The following is a 14,117-nucleotide window of genomic DNA, read 5'->3' as shown; positions in this document are numbered from 1 at the left end:
TAGTCTGTAGATCCTGTTCAATTAAATGGATAAGGAGGATGCCAGAATCTTGTGGCAATAAAAGCTCATTAGCACAGCTCTGAACTGGCCACACTACCTCAGCCAAAGGAGAAGTATATCAGGAAGATTTATACCAAGAAAATTAACAATGAAATCATCATCCCACTTTGCCACGTGTTCTTGATATAGTATTTTATTCTTTATTTATCAGCAGCAATGGGCTTATATAAAAATCGACCATGGAAAGAAATGCAGCGTGTTATGTTAGGAAAACATGTAGGGACTGTGGTGACACCATCGTGGTGTCACTATTGTGACAAAATTCACAAGGAGATATAGGAAAAATGTCCTTCCTTGCTTTGTATGTACAGAGGAGAGACAGGGACAGAAGGGATGAGAACAGATAACAGGCAGATACGTGGAGGCATCTGACAGAACATATGCCAAGAGCGCTGATCACTTTAGGACTCCAGTGAGTTAAAATCTCTTAGCATCCATGTTGTAAACCAAAGCTCTCCTACCACTCTCTTGCTGAACACAGAAAAAATTGTTTCCTTTTCAGCTGCAAGGAGGATGGTGCCATCAAACCCTCCTGTGCCACTTCCCAAACCACCCTGGTGCTCCCGGGTCTTCAGCAGAGCTGGTTGGTGATTGTGAAAAACAGTAACTGAAGGACCATTTGTTGAAAGCAACACCTCTGAGGACAATGTGGGATGGACAGAAAGAGAGCCCAAGGGCAAGGACCAAGGATGGGGCGATGGGACAGTCACTGGATGGACCAGCAGGCAGCACCAGCTAATGGGCAGGAGACCCACACAACAGGTCTGACATGAAGCCATGGGAGCTCCTCTGGTGACAGTCTCAAGGCAGCTGTTGCACAAGCACATTGCCCCACACGTCCTGTCACCTGCACCAGCTCTTTCCAGTGCTCTCCATACTCCCAGGACACTGACATTAATGTTATATTAACATCCTCATATGATCCAGAGCAAGTAGAACCAGCAGCAGGATTTGTGAATGAGCATGATGACAAGTATGGGAACATTGGTCCCTAACAGAAGGCAAACACTCCCACACATGATTAATTCTACCAAGGTAATTTAAACTGGCATTTCAAGTGGCACAGGCATATTTAGTTCCTGGCTTTGCACTGAGAAATGTACTGTACAGAGGAACTGGCTTCTACGTTCACCAGAGACCAAAGACAAACCATGGAGTATGTCTGGAAAACCTCAACAATGGTATGGCAATAACCTCAAAGAGAATTTTAACTGACCCACTGCCTTCTGTAATTCCAAACATGGACAGGAGAGAGATGTCATCAACCCTCTTCTACTCTTTAACACCCAAGTGATTGACCCAACACATTAAAGAGGCTGTTGAAGTGGGCAGGTTCGTGTCCTCAGATGCTTGGTGGGAAAGGGAGGAAGAATGTGGGAAAGGGGCTTTGTTTGTCTCCATCACTGACTTTGGAAACAGAAACGACAACCCTGTCCTGACAATATGCAACATTTTGAGGCAAATCTTGTAAACAAAAAGGCTGCACTGGTCAGCATCACTTGGGATAATGACATGCAAATGGAAAACCAGGAGAAAAATGGAGCCAACCCTGTTCCACAGCTCCAGAGCAGTGACAAAGGACAAAGCCAAACTGCCCTGGCTGCACCAGGCACAGTTGCCACACCAAACACCCACAGACAGAGCTGTTCTTTTAACACCATATTAAACGACTCCTAAACACACCTGAGATTTGCAACACTGGGCTTCCCACCAGTGGCAAACTGTTCGGGATATCAGCAACTCGGGAAAATCTTCCAGCAGTAAGGAAGACTGTGTGTTCAGCTCCTGCCACTGCACTGCACTACCTCCGAGGCTGGGATTTTACCAACTTTTAGCATTTTCAGTGTTAGTGATGAAACTGCCAAGGAGAGCAGACCTACACTTGGCAGCAGAGGCCAGAGACTCCACAGCCTGAGAGCTCGGAAGGATCCCGAGGTACTCGGCCTTGTGGAGAAGGTTTCTCTTGTCAGGTACAATCAATTAAATCAGTACATTTTATTTTTAAATAAGTCCAGTATATTTTTCAGCACCAATTTTACAATAAACATCTATATATTATTTGCAAAGAGATATATATTATTTGCACTTACTAGGAAGCCCAACTGCTGTTGGTGACACTGCTGGAAATGTGGGAGGTTTTTGTATTCTGAGGTTCTCCACCAGCACCAACCCCGTGTCCACCAGCAGCATTTTCCCTGTTCTCTGTTTTCACTTCAAAACACACCAGAAATTAGAGACTGCTGGCACCTAGGAAAAGAATCAACCCTTACAATATTGTCTTCCACAGAATTCTGAACAAAGAAACTCATGTAATAATCTCTGCACCAAGCCCATATTTCTACTTCAGCTGTTACAGGGGGAAAAGCCTTAAAAAAATCCAGCCTTGAAATTCCAGGAATTCAGTGACAGGGATCACACAATCCCTAGTGATGCTGTTTTAGCAGACCAGGACACTTGCTGCTAAAAACACACATCTTTTATTTATTTACATTACACACAGATCTGGCTCCTGCTCTTCCCCTATTCTCCTATTTTCACAACCTACAGTTCTTCTTTTCTTTATTTTTTTAAACAAAGGCACACCTTTGGATTATTCAATATTAAAATGTACATTAATGATAAAAGATGGCCTTAAAGATTATTTGGGTTTGTCACTAAAATGGACCTGCACCCATCAAAACTTATACAATATGATTTTTTTTAATTATCTGCACATTTGCACAACTGTTTTACACCTTTATGATTAATGTGTTGACTGTTATGATTCCAACCAGACCACCAGTGTGCATTATCTTTCTTTATTTTCCTAGCTATTTGTGCTCTCTATGTCCTCTGTGAATTTTAGAAACAAAGAATTTGTTCCAAAATTAAAACTAAGAAGTTAGAGTTTACCAAGAAAAGTGATCCCATTTGAAGAATGAAGAAATAAAGGAAAGATCATAAGGTAAAATCATGATCCTGTCAAAATCAGTGGCTAAACTTGTATTCACTCCATCAAAGTGACAGAATCACCCCAGAATTCCTCCCCTCCATGTCCTTGGCAGAGCCAAAAGGCAGGACAAGCACTCAAAAGGCTTTGCTGAGATCTGTTCACGTTTAACCCTGACAGTTATAGTGATTTTCCATTCTTTAATTTAAATATTTCCATTTTTTTTCACCCATATCAACCAAATAAATTACTTCTCCCTCAGGACTCTGTACAAGCCAAGTCTCAAGTGGGAAAGTTCAGCTCCTTCTGCCTGCATCAGTTCTTTAAATTGATTTTTAGACTTTAATGAAAATACTCCCTCCCTGTGTTCGTCTCTGGATGCCGGTTTGGCTCCGACATGAAAGGAGCAGCCCGGTGCACCCAGTGAGGGTCCGTGTCATCCTCGGAGGGAAACTCTGGACAAGGAACAGAAAACCTTTCTGATGTACCAGCAATCTGCAAAAACATCACAAAGGAGATTCTTGTGCAACTGTAAATTCACAGGTAACTCAAAAGAACTGTGTTCATTTTCTCAGCTTATCTGTGGGCAAAATAAGACCTTTTTATGAAATAATAAATTCTCCAGATGGTTCTTGTACACTGGTTTGCAGCACAGGAAATACCAGAATATGCACATCCTCAATGCAGGTCGCTGACAAATTCTGAAGAGACTTCACTGGGTTTGCCAGCAATGATAAATAGATGTGATTTTTACAGGATTTTTTATATTTCTATATGTATGTGTATCACAGAGCACGCCCACCTACCAGTGTTCTCTCCATGGATAAAAGCAGGACTGCTAAAAAAAAAAAAAAAAAAAAAAAAAAAAAGCTGTTTTTTCTTCCTGACAAACGGGCATGAAATAAGAGGCCGACATCTGCCTCTGCAGGTCATTCCAGTCAGGCTGCTGCGTGTCAGAATCCCAACTGCTCCATCCATCAATGGCAGCCCAAAAATTAACGTAGCTTGGAAACTCTGCAGCAAGACAGTAACAGCCCAATTGAAAGGCTGACCTTCGGAGAACGGCGGGGTAAGATGGAAAAATTATTTCATGCCCTGTACCAAAGCCAACACCACAGTTCAGAGGGATTTGCAGTTAATTTTTTTAGATATAAAATCGGGTTTGCTGGTGTACAGTGGTGGAACTGCAATGACAGATAGGGAAACTGTTATAAAAGCTTTTCATTTCTAAGGTATTATCAATGACAGCCACAGAGATACATTTTCATGGCCTTTAGGATTTTAATTTCTCTGAATTACTGATTAATATATTTTTCTAAAGTATAATCTATTCAGTGTTATAAACACTGCTATTTTCTTAGTGATCAACTCAGTAAAAACTATGGTTGATCAGCCTGAAAAATTTGATTGTAACAGGCCGTGATTTTTAGCAAAGATACATTTCAGGTCTAATTAAAGAAACGGGACAATCTGTTTTAAAATAAATTCTCAAAATTCCAGTATTAACTTATTTTATAAGGGAGTCAATCACAGAGTTATTTAATCACCAGATAAACACGTCACCCCTGTGCACAGCCCAGAGCAGAGGTGCCTTCACCCTCCCAGGCTCTACACCAGCCCAGAGCAGTGATTAATCCCTTTGTTAAATCACCTGCTGACACTCTGTTAATAGCTCCATAAGCTAATTGAAGCAGAAGCTTAATAACACACAAATAGCAGAAATACCACATAGCTTAAAACTTCAAGTAGTTCAATAAAATTGAACCAATTAAAAAGAAAATTCAAATAATCCAATAAATTGCCAGATCGTATTTTACATGTGCATCCCAAACTTGAGAAAGTAATTTATTTTTCCCAGGTCTTACTCTGGAGATCATTGAAAAAGCTCACTGAGTGTTTTCTTCCCTTACACATTTTTTTGAATGTTACAAAACATTTCCCTTTTTACACGGGGAGTTGACTCAGCAACAGAATCAAAAACACTAAGAAAACTGGAAGATGTAATTAAATAATTAGGAGAGAAGAGAGAACCTCAGTGTCAAAGTTTGCCAAAACAATAACATGTGGATATTTACTTGTTTGGTTTTATATAAGAACAGAAAAAAATATGACCCTGTTTAGATCTAAATATGTTTCATGGCAAACTTAAAGCCCCAAAGAAGTAACAGAGATCATTTCTTTCATCAACAATACAGAGAAGAGCAACAAAATTCCAGGTTTTTGAGAGACAACAAGTACCCAGATTTTATTTCTGATGAGACAAGAAGTTTGATTGACAGTGCTAAGGAAGATAAAAGTTCTCCCTTATCTTTTAGTACAATAAAAATGGTAATTAACACATCTGCACAATAATCTACCAATAAGACATGGGGAGAATCAATCCAGAACTTTGCCCAGAGAAACTGTGGCTGCCCCATCCCTTGAACAGTCCAAGGCCAGGTTGGATGGGGCTTGGAGCAACTGGGATAGTGGGAGGCATCCCTGCCCATGGCAGGGGGTGGAAGGAGAGGGGCTTTAAGGTCCCTTCCAACCCAAACCAGTCTGGGATTCTGTGAGAACGAGCTGACTGACAAGTCTGAACAGGTCTTGGCATGAGAAGATTGTTCTGCCTGGAAATATCAACGCAAGTTGAACCAGCACAATACAGACTCTATTCAAAGCCAAGTTTAAGGCTTAATGCAGAATTAACTGGGCTCATTTTAATGGTACATGTTATCTAGGATGTCAGATCTGATGATTTAACACTCCCTTCTGGCCTTAAAATCTATAATCAATGAAATAGTCCATTAGCTGCACTTTAGAGAGTTTCTTTCATGTTCTTGTGAAGGATCTGGGGTGGCCAAAGCTTTACTCCCAGACTCTGCTCCCTGCTCAGCTGGAGTAGGGAACTGGGACACTCCCACCCTAATTACCACTGAGGGAACAGAGTGGGCAGCTGAGCTGAATTTCATGACCAAACTCACATCAGCAAAGCTGTTGCACGACACTAAGAAATTGGAAAAGTTCAAGTTATTCCCAGACATCTGACCAGGATAAGCAATTAGTTTCCACATTTTCTCTTCAGCTGCAAATTACGGTTTTAAGATTTTTTGGGGGGGGGGGGTGGAAGAAATGTCAGGTGTCTCATGCAAGAGTTTTAACACTTTCTGGTGACTATTTAGACCTGAAAAAAATTACTGTAATAAACATGATTGTTTACAGCAGTAGTTACCATATGGAGTTCTTCATAGTATCCTAGTATTTTCTTCTTCAAATAAACTATGCAATTATAACACACCAGAGAAACTGTGCCATTATCTCATTATTTCCATTAAACTAATGGAAATTATTTATTCTTTTTTTGTTTGTTTTCCACAGAATTACCACATGTGATGAATTATTTTTAACTAGTCCCATGATTTAACAGTTTACAGTCAGTTCACAGACTTCTTGCCAATGAATTGGACTTACTGAATCCCAATTACCTTAAGGGGAAAAAAGTCTTTCTTAACAATAATCCTTACACCAAGTGAAGGTATGAGGAATATTCTCCGCTTATTTTGAAGTAATGAAACCTGCAGTCAGTGTCCTTTAAAGGACCTTTAAAGGAAACTCTCCCAAGATTAATCTGTAACTGAGTAGGACTCTCCCAAAAGGGTCCCGTGGGAGAAGCTGTTTAACTGAGAGGAGCGACACTGATTCCCAGACAAGGGAAAGCCATAAATTTGCTCTGTGATCAACATTTCTTTGATTCAGGGTAAAGCAGGATGTTGACCTACTACACAGATATGGGAGATGTAACAAAGGGCGACCTTCAGAAGAGGTTATTTCCAGATACGAAGATGAACTGATTTATTTTCAAGGAGAGGAACAGAGCCCCTGTTTGCTTCTCCCTCCCAGTCACACACCTGTACGATGCAACAAATCCCTGCAACGGCAAACGGAGCCACCCGAGCCTTTAAGAGCAATTCCACTTCTGCACTCCTATAACAGATCTCGTTGTTCACTTCCCACCTGCCCCATCACACCTTTATTTTACTCTGTAAGAGAGGGAATAGCTTACCTGTTGAATTGGCAAATTATTTTAACAGTACAGGGCAACAAATACAATTATACTAAAATGGCTCAGAACAGGATTTGATGCTACTTGGAGAAGAGTCAAAGAACACGAGTCCAGGATGGATGGGGTCAGGAGAACCCAGCCCAGCCCAGCCTAGTTACAGGAGGAAGCTCAGTTCTCCCTAGAACACACTGCAGGAACTCTAACCAACGTCCCGATGGAAAACTGACCCCACAGCACCGGATCCTCCTACGGCACTGCCGAGGGGTCGGGAAAGTGCAGTGGTTCCATCGGGCCGTGTGGACACAAGGAGACACCCAAAGCTAAGGGGGAGTTCATCCATTTGCTCTGTCCAGGTGTGTTCCCAGCTGGAACCCTGCACACCTGTGGAGTGACCAGAGGTGTCTGTGGCTGTGGGGAGGGAGCAGCCGGGCCTGAGCCATGGGATGTGCAAACTGGATCTGTGCACGCTGAAATATTGCAGCGTTTGAGTCTTCTTCTTGACAGAGAGCAGGGCTTCCACTGAAAGCTCATTTAATAAAAATAATGCAATGCAAATGAACCTGAATCAGAAAAATTAGATTGATGGAAGTAGCTCGGTCGCTGTAATTACACAAGGTGTATTATTTCCTAAATTCTCTTTGCATTAAATATATACCATACATTTATCAAACATAATTAGCAGTTTAGGTGACAAGGATTTGATTTTTCTCCTGCAATAAAAAAATCCCTCTACATGAGTATGTACATGTAAAATGTAATATGAACATTTTCATACTATCATTGTTTACTCCTTGAAGAAAAATTCAGTAAGATCAAAGAATCAGAGGGAAAATACCATGTGAGACTTACAAAGCAGAAGACGAGGCAGATAGCCAGGTCAGCCTTCTGTGGATTTCATGAGCATAAAATAAAATTAAATCAGTCCAAGCTTTTAAGGTTGTTAGTCAAATAAATTGTATTTGAAAGCAAAATAATTGATGATACCCTGGACTTCCCTTATAATCAACCTTTCGTTTTTTCAAGTATAGAAATAAATTGATGAACAAACACCAAGAGAAACAGAAGATACAAAGAGAAGTTGACAAAGTTGAATGTGGTCAACAGGCATTCTGCTAAAAGAAATGGGGTTTCAGAAAAAGACAAAGTAGTCAATTTTCATTTAAAATTAATATTACTGTGCCACGTTTTCTAAGTGATCCTTGTGTTTTAAAACAGAGGTTGCTCCCTTTTTTTGCCCAGGATTGTAACAGTCAACAGTGTGGGGCAGACCTTCAAAAACATTCCAAAGATGAGCTCAACATTCAAGACATGGTATGCAACCTGTGTTTGTTTTTTGTGGGAGATCTCAGGGCGTTTCCAGTCTCACAGGCCTCCCCCCCAGAGCCAGGATTTACACGTTGTGATGCAATTCACCAAACACAGGGACATTAAAAGCTATTAGACAGGTTTAAAAAAATTCATTAGCACACACAGACAATTATGAAGCTGAAATTCTCCCAGATGCAATGTCATCAGACTCAACAACCTCCTCCCAGTGGAACGAGAACATTTCCAACACAACTAAGTTAATCAAGTTTTTTCTTCTCTCAGTGGGGTTTTTGGACTCACAGGGGGGGAGGGGGGTTGTTTAGGTTTTGGGTGCTGTGGGTTTTTTTTTTAAACAGTTTCACAGAAAATAACTATATCAAAATAATGGCAGAAAGCACTTTCATTTTTTCTCTTCAAATCCCCATGGATTATGTGGGGACCTCAAGTCAAAAACCTTCACTTTAGAACAATAAATAAATAAACTCGCTAAAGCCTTCCCAAGGCTGGCCAACTGTAGCATAAGTAATGCAAGAGGCTGAGAGATGCCAGATAAATTTGATTACTATAAAAGATGGGAATATGTTTCTTTCCTCGGAGAATTCACAAAAAGGGGTCAAAAACAAAGCAGCACTGAAAGCCAACAACTTCATTTCACCGGCAACTCAAGGCGAAAATACAATACAGTTCTGTGGGAACGTTTTATCACATCGGTGCAGACACCTCCTAATCTTCTATTTCTGAGAAAGGAAAATAGCAAAGATAGAGTCCAGGCAAAATGGGGCTCTTCTTTCTTTTCTGTAAAAGGCACTCCGATTAGTATATCAATTTAGCAAAGAGTTCAAGAACTGTTTTCTTCTTCCACCTGCTACCAGTGTCATAGTGGCTCTAACACTTTCAGTAGGGGAAAAAAGTAATCTTACACTTCATGTTATTCTTCCTATTTGTCAGATTACCAAATCATTTATCTCCAACGCATTCAGGAGCATCATTAGGAGAAATGACCCATCATCCTTTCCTTGTTAAAGAAAAACAAAGTCCTGACTCAGTGTTAATTGTTCCAGCCCTGAGTAATGATGAGATCTAAAGATCCCCCGTGCACTGTTCCCCGACTGAGAGATAGTCCTGATTTCACATTTTTCCTCTGTAAATAGATGAGCTCCTGCCAGTTACTGTTACAACAGCACCAGTATTTAGCAAACCTCTCTGGAATTACTTTTCCTTTGCATGTCCAAGGGCTGCACTTGGCTTTTCCACGAGCACATGGTGTTGGTGGCACAGCTGGACCGTTGTCAGCCCATGCCCCCTCCCCCTGAGAAAACACTCCACTTGCAGCAGCAGCAAAGCTGTTCTTACTAGCACCTTATTTTCATCACTCCTTCAAAGCCATCCAGTTCTCCCTATTTAACATCCTGAACTCCCTCTCCATTAACAGCATGTCTCAGTACTGGGTCTTCAGCCCGATTTCAGTAAACCACGGGTGACATTTATAGAAGAGTTACAAATAAGATGTGTAAAAAAAGGTTGAACTTTGAGGAACAAGTAACTTTCCAGACAGCCTGATAAATTAATTTTCAACACACAAACACTCTCTTATTTGCACAACAGTTCTTACAAACAATCTGCTGCAAACAGTATTTTCCACGGGCTGATGGTGTCAGTGTCTCTGCAGGACTCAGGAAAGGACTGAGCTTGCAGCACTTTTTAATGAGAATATTTTTCAGAGACTAATATCCACACCCCAATTTGGTTAAAACCAGTTCAGATTCAGTAGTAAATGCTTTTCAGAAACCAAGCAGAACCCTTTTTTGTGTCAAACAATTTTAGTAAAAAAGTGGTTGACTACCTGGTTAATTCATGCCATTGCTTCCTATTTTATCACAACTATCCCAACTATCACTGTACCCCTTATTCTCTTTTTTCCCCAGAGTATATGCATTGCAAAACCATCCATTTCCAGTAAAGCAAAGTCTAATAATATTACAATGTTATATAATAATACTACAATATTTAATCTTTTAATATTAGATATTTGTAATACCACATGAAAAATACTACCTAGAGTAAATGATCTTAAAGGCAACACCTTCATTTTCAACTTCAAGGCCAAGACAACTATAACCTGGAATGAAGAGCAGTTTCCTCAGAAGAACAAAACATGTTTTAGCACATTAACAAGCACTCGAAACACCAATCAATACTTTTTAAAAGAGTGATTTCTCTCTACAGATTTCAAAACATTTTAAGACAAAGACTGAAACCAAGATACAAAGACATTCAGTAATTTGACTCAAGACAACTTGAAAAAAAGAGAATGAAAGACAAAACCAGAAATGTTCTCTGGCTGAAGTTCTGGTTTTATCCCACTGCATCACCAGAGCCAGGTTTACTGAGAAGCTGAGGTGACTACAGTGGTTTCCAAGTCATGTCAGGGCTCCCTGCAGGGCTCTGGGAACAAGAACTCCTTCAGGAGATGACTCAAGGAGTTGGGGAAGAGGCAGGTCTGAGGAGAAGAGCGTTATCACACTGGGAATTGTAAAGCACTGCACCAGAGGAAGGAGGGGAAAAGCTGGAGAGATGGAAGGAATCAGGCTCAGGGAGGAGCAGCTCTTGCTCCCACATCACTAAACCACAAGCAGTGGCCACTTCTCCGAGTGCTCCCTCTGAGCCAAGCAGACAGGGCAGAGCAGACACTGGAACCAGCTGTCAGGCACTGCCGTGCCCCAGCCAAACGTGGGCTGGGATCCCATGGACACAGACTGGGATCCCATGGACACGGACTGGGATCCCATGGACACGGACTGGGATCCCATGGACACAGACTGGGCTCCTGGGCTGGGAGACCTGGAGACAGGAGGGCATGAAGAGCTCGGGTAACGCCGGTACGAGCCAGCGTAAGTGAATTTAGGGGTCTGGTCATCACTTCGTTGCTTTTGCGCTTCTGCTCTGACAGGACGGCTCAGAAGCTGGGAAATTCCACCAGCTGGGTCAGACAGGCAATTCAGAAACCCCAGATACCGAATGTAGGAAACAATACTGAGGAACTAAGAAAAGGGCAATACTGACTGTAATGACAACAAACAAATCAGCTGCTGGCTTTAAAAGCCATCTATACACTGCTCTCTTATCATCTTTTTTCCTTCTAAGCACTGAAAAGCTTGCTTGGATCAGCAGAGCGGAGCTGGAAGTACGTACATGCTTTTAGAAAGCAGAAACACAGCATAAAAATTCTAAAAAGAGTAAAATAAATAACGAAGTAGGATTTATGAGTGTTCTCAATTTCTTCAGACACTATTTTCTCCCTTCTAAGAAATCTGATAGCGCAATATAAAAATTATTTCCCTTCCAGTATTAATTGTCTTCCACAGTAGTGTAAAAAATCCTGACCACCAGCAATTTAAAAACACAACAAAATTCTGTGATAAGAGACTTGGAGAATCATATATGCAAAGACTATGCAGAAAGGGTGCTGAAAGGTGCTTCCTGTGCTTGAGAGATCCCTTCTAGGACATCTATAACTGAAATGCAAAAGTCTTCTAGAGTCAATAATCTGTGTACTTCAGTGGTGCAATTACTTGGGTTTTTTACACCAAGGAATTATTGAAAAAACAGGTGAAACCTGCTGAAGGATGCTGTATAATTCTGTACATTTTACACATATGCAGTTACCTATGCACACATTCCTTAAATAAACTTTCAGAACTACATTTTCAGACTGACACAGACGTATCAGATTCGACTGCTAGGAAATACAGATGTTTAACTAACTGGGATAACGTTACTTTGCATCCTTGTATGTCTGTTTTAACTGAAATAATGTCATTTTTCCCCACAGGAGCCATGTCATCAAATGCAGGAAAACAGTTTGGGTGACTAAGATGGAAAACTGGAGCATGTCCTGTCTCTGGAGTTCCTGTTCTGTATCAACCATCCATCCCTATACCACAAACCCTGTACTCTTGGTTCTCTGGTGGGTATCACTCTCACCTCCACCCCAGTTCCTAAACCCACTCTGCCTCTCAAACCATGGAACTCCTGAACTTGAATCTCATCATTCAGCCTTTAAAATTCTCACTTTAGGATGGTTCAAAGCATTCTCACCACCACTGTCACACCCACATGGTGTTCTGCAAAGTAAAGCTGCCCAGGCTCACAAACACACACAACCCCAGAAAACTGCCTTAGGATATTTATCGATGCAGCATCTTGAAAGATTTTTCTAATGAATTTTTGTTGCTGTGCAAGAGTTCAGTCTTTCACATAAAAGCAGAAGAGTTTTATAAAAAATTGAGAGTTGGCATTTCTGAAATAGTATTAGAAGAACTTGAGTAACCTGGTCTAGTGGAAGATGTCCCTGTCCATGGCAGGGGGGTGGAATGAGATGGTTTTTAAGGTCCCTCTAACCCAACCATCCTGTGATTCTCTGAAATAGCCTCTCACAGCAGCGATTTCACAGACATCAATGGCTCTGCTCGCTCTGTGCATCAGACAGGAATTTTTCATTTCATACATCATTTAAAACTTGCTGCAGTGATTCCACAAACCTGTCTACAAGCACCTTCTTCTTTCCCACCCCTGCTGCAATTCAAGTTATTTTGGCCAAAATTCAATGCACAAGTAGAGCACTGATGACAGAGAAGCAAAGCACACTTAGCACTAGATAATGCAGAAAAAAAATCTTACACTCTCAAATAATATTGCACCGTGGTTTTGGATACATCAGAATAAAATTACACTGGCAACATCATCACCAAACTTACCCCAGAAACAACACCCCACAGCAAGGAACCAGCATTAGCACACAGGTGTTTCAATATTTCTAAACCCAGATTTGCATTTGTATCCTATTTTCAGAAATTTCTCTCCCAGGGCAGTGTGAGAGTGTGGCACAAAGCTCATCCTTGCAAAAACACATGTTCAGACAGAGATCACCTTCATATTCTGGGGCCATTAACATGGGCACATCACTGACTGCTGCAACTGCTGTAAAGATCATAATTATTGCTACATTAATTATTGCTGGAATAGTCCCTAAATGCACAAATACAGAGCTAAGTTCTGAAAAGACAGGATTCCTAACCTATGTGCAAAGACTTCAACTCACAGTGTGGTCACAACTCACACACCACCACACTGAGAGCTGGAAAACCAACAGCTTTGACCTGAACCTCATTGAAATAATACTAAAAATCCAGCGAGAAAATCCAAAAAGAGGTTTACTCACCATTTACGAAGGACTTCTGGACTGCAGCAGGTAACACAGGACACTCCCTTCCTGGGCATTAATTCAGTAATTCCACTTCTTGTTCAGGATAAATCCAGAAAGTAGCTGGCACAAAGAAGTGAAAACCACTGATTTAGCTGGGGTTGGATGTGAACAAACAGAATTTCTTCCTGTCCATATGACTAACAAAAAAATCTTCCCTAACTGCTGAGCCTATATACTCATACACCCTTCTTTTCAGTCAACACCAAAACATTTCTGTAAGTATTGTGACCCTGAAAAACTTTGATTTTAAGTAAATTAAAGGACAAAGTACAATGATAACTTGGAAAATTCTTAGTATTCTTAACATATTGGAACACATGTAAGTCTCGAAATGTGGTAAGTCATATGAATCAAATGGGTTTGAGTCATGAGAATACTTGTGAGTAGCACAGTACTGGAAAACAAGGGAGGTTATAAAACCAAAGACCACTCAATGACAGCTTCTGGAAAGCTTCCCAAATCACTTGTCCACTTGTCCAGAACAACCAGCCACACAATGAAAGATTCTACTA

The 14,117-nt window shown here is 40.9% G+C and overlaps 1 protein-coding gene across 9 annotated transcripts in view; it reads right to left on the bottom strand.

The window, feature by feature from the left end:
* Nucleotides 1-14,117, bottom strand: part of ZFHX3 (zinc finger homeobox 3) — a 513,502-nt gene that overhangs the window by 319,484 nt on the left and 179,901 nt on the right. For all 9 annotated transcript variants that reach the window (XM_051805544.1, XM_051805548.1, XM_051805543.1 and 6 more), the window contains one exon: nucleotides 13,561-13,665. The gene's annotated coding sequence lies outside the window, so the exon portion shown is untranslated. The remainder of the gene's footprint in view (nucleotides 1-13,560; nucleotides 13,666-14,117) is intronic.

The sequence above is a fragment of the Manacus candei genome, unplaced genomic scaffold (assembly GCF_025592945.1).
Source record: "Manacus candei isolate 608988 ecotype Guabito, Panama unplaced genomic scaffold, ASM2559294v1 h1tg000065l, whole genome shotgun sequence".
NCBI lineage: Eukaryota > Metazoa > Chordata > Aves > Passeriformes > Pipridae > Manacus > Manacus candei.
The sequence above is the reverse complement of the archived record's forward strand: the minus strand, read 5'-3'. Positions and strand labels throughout refer to the sequence as shown.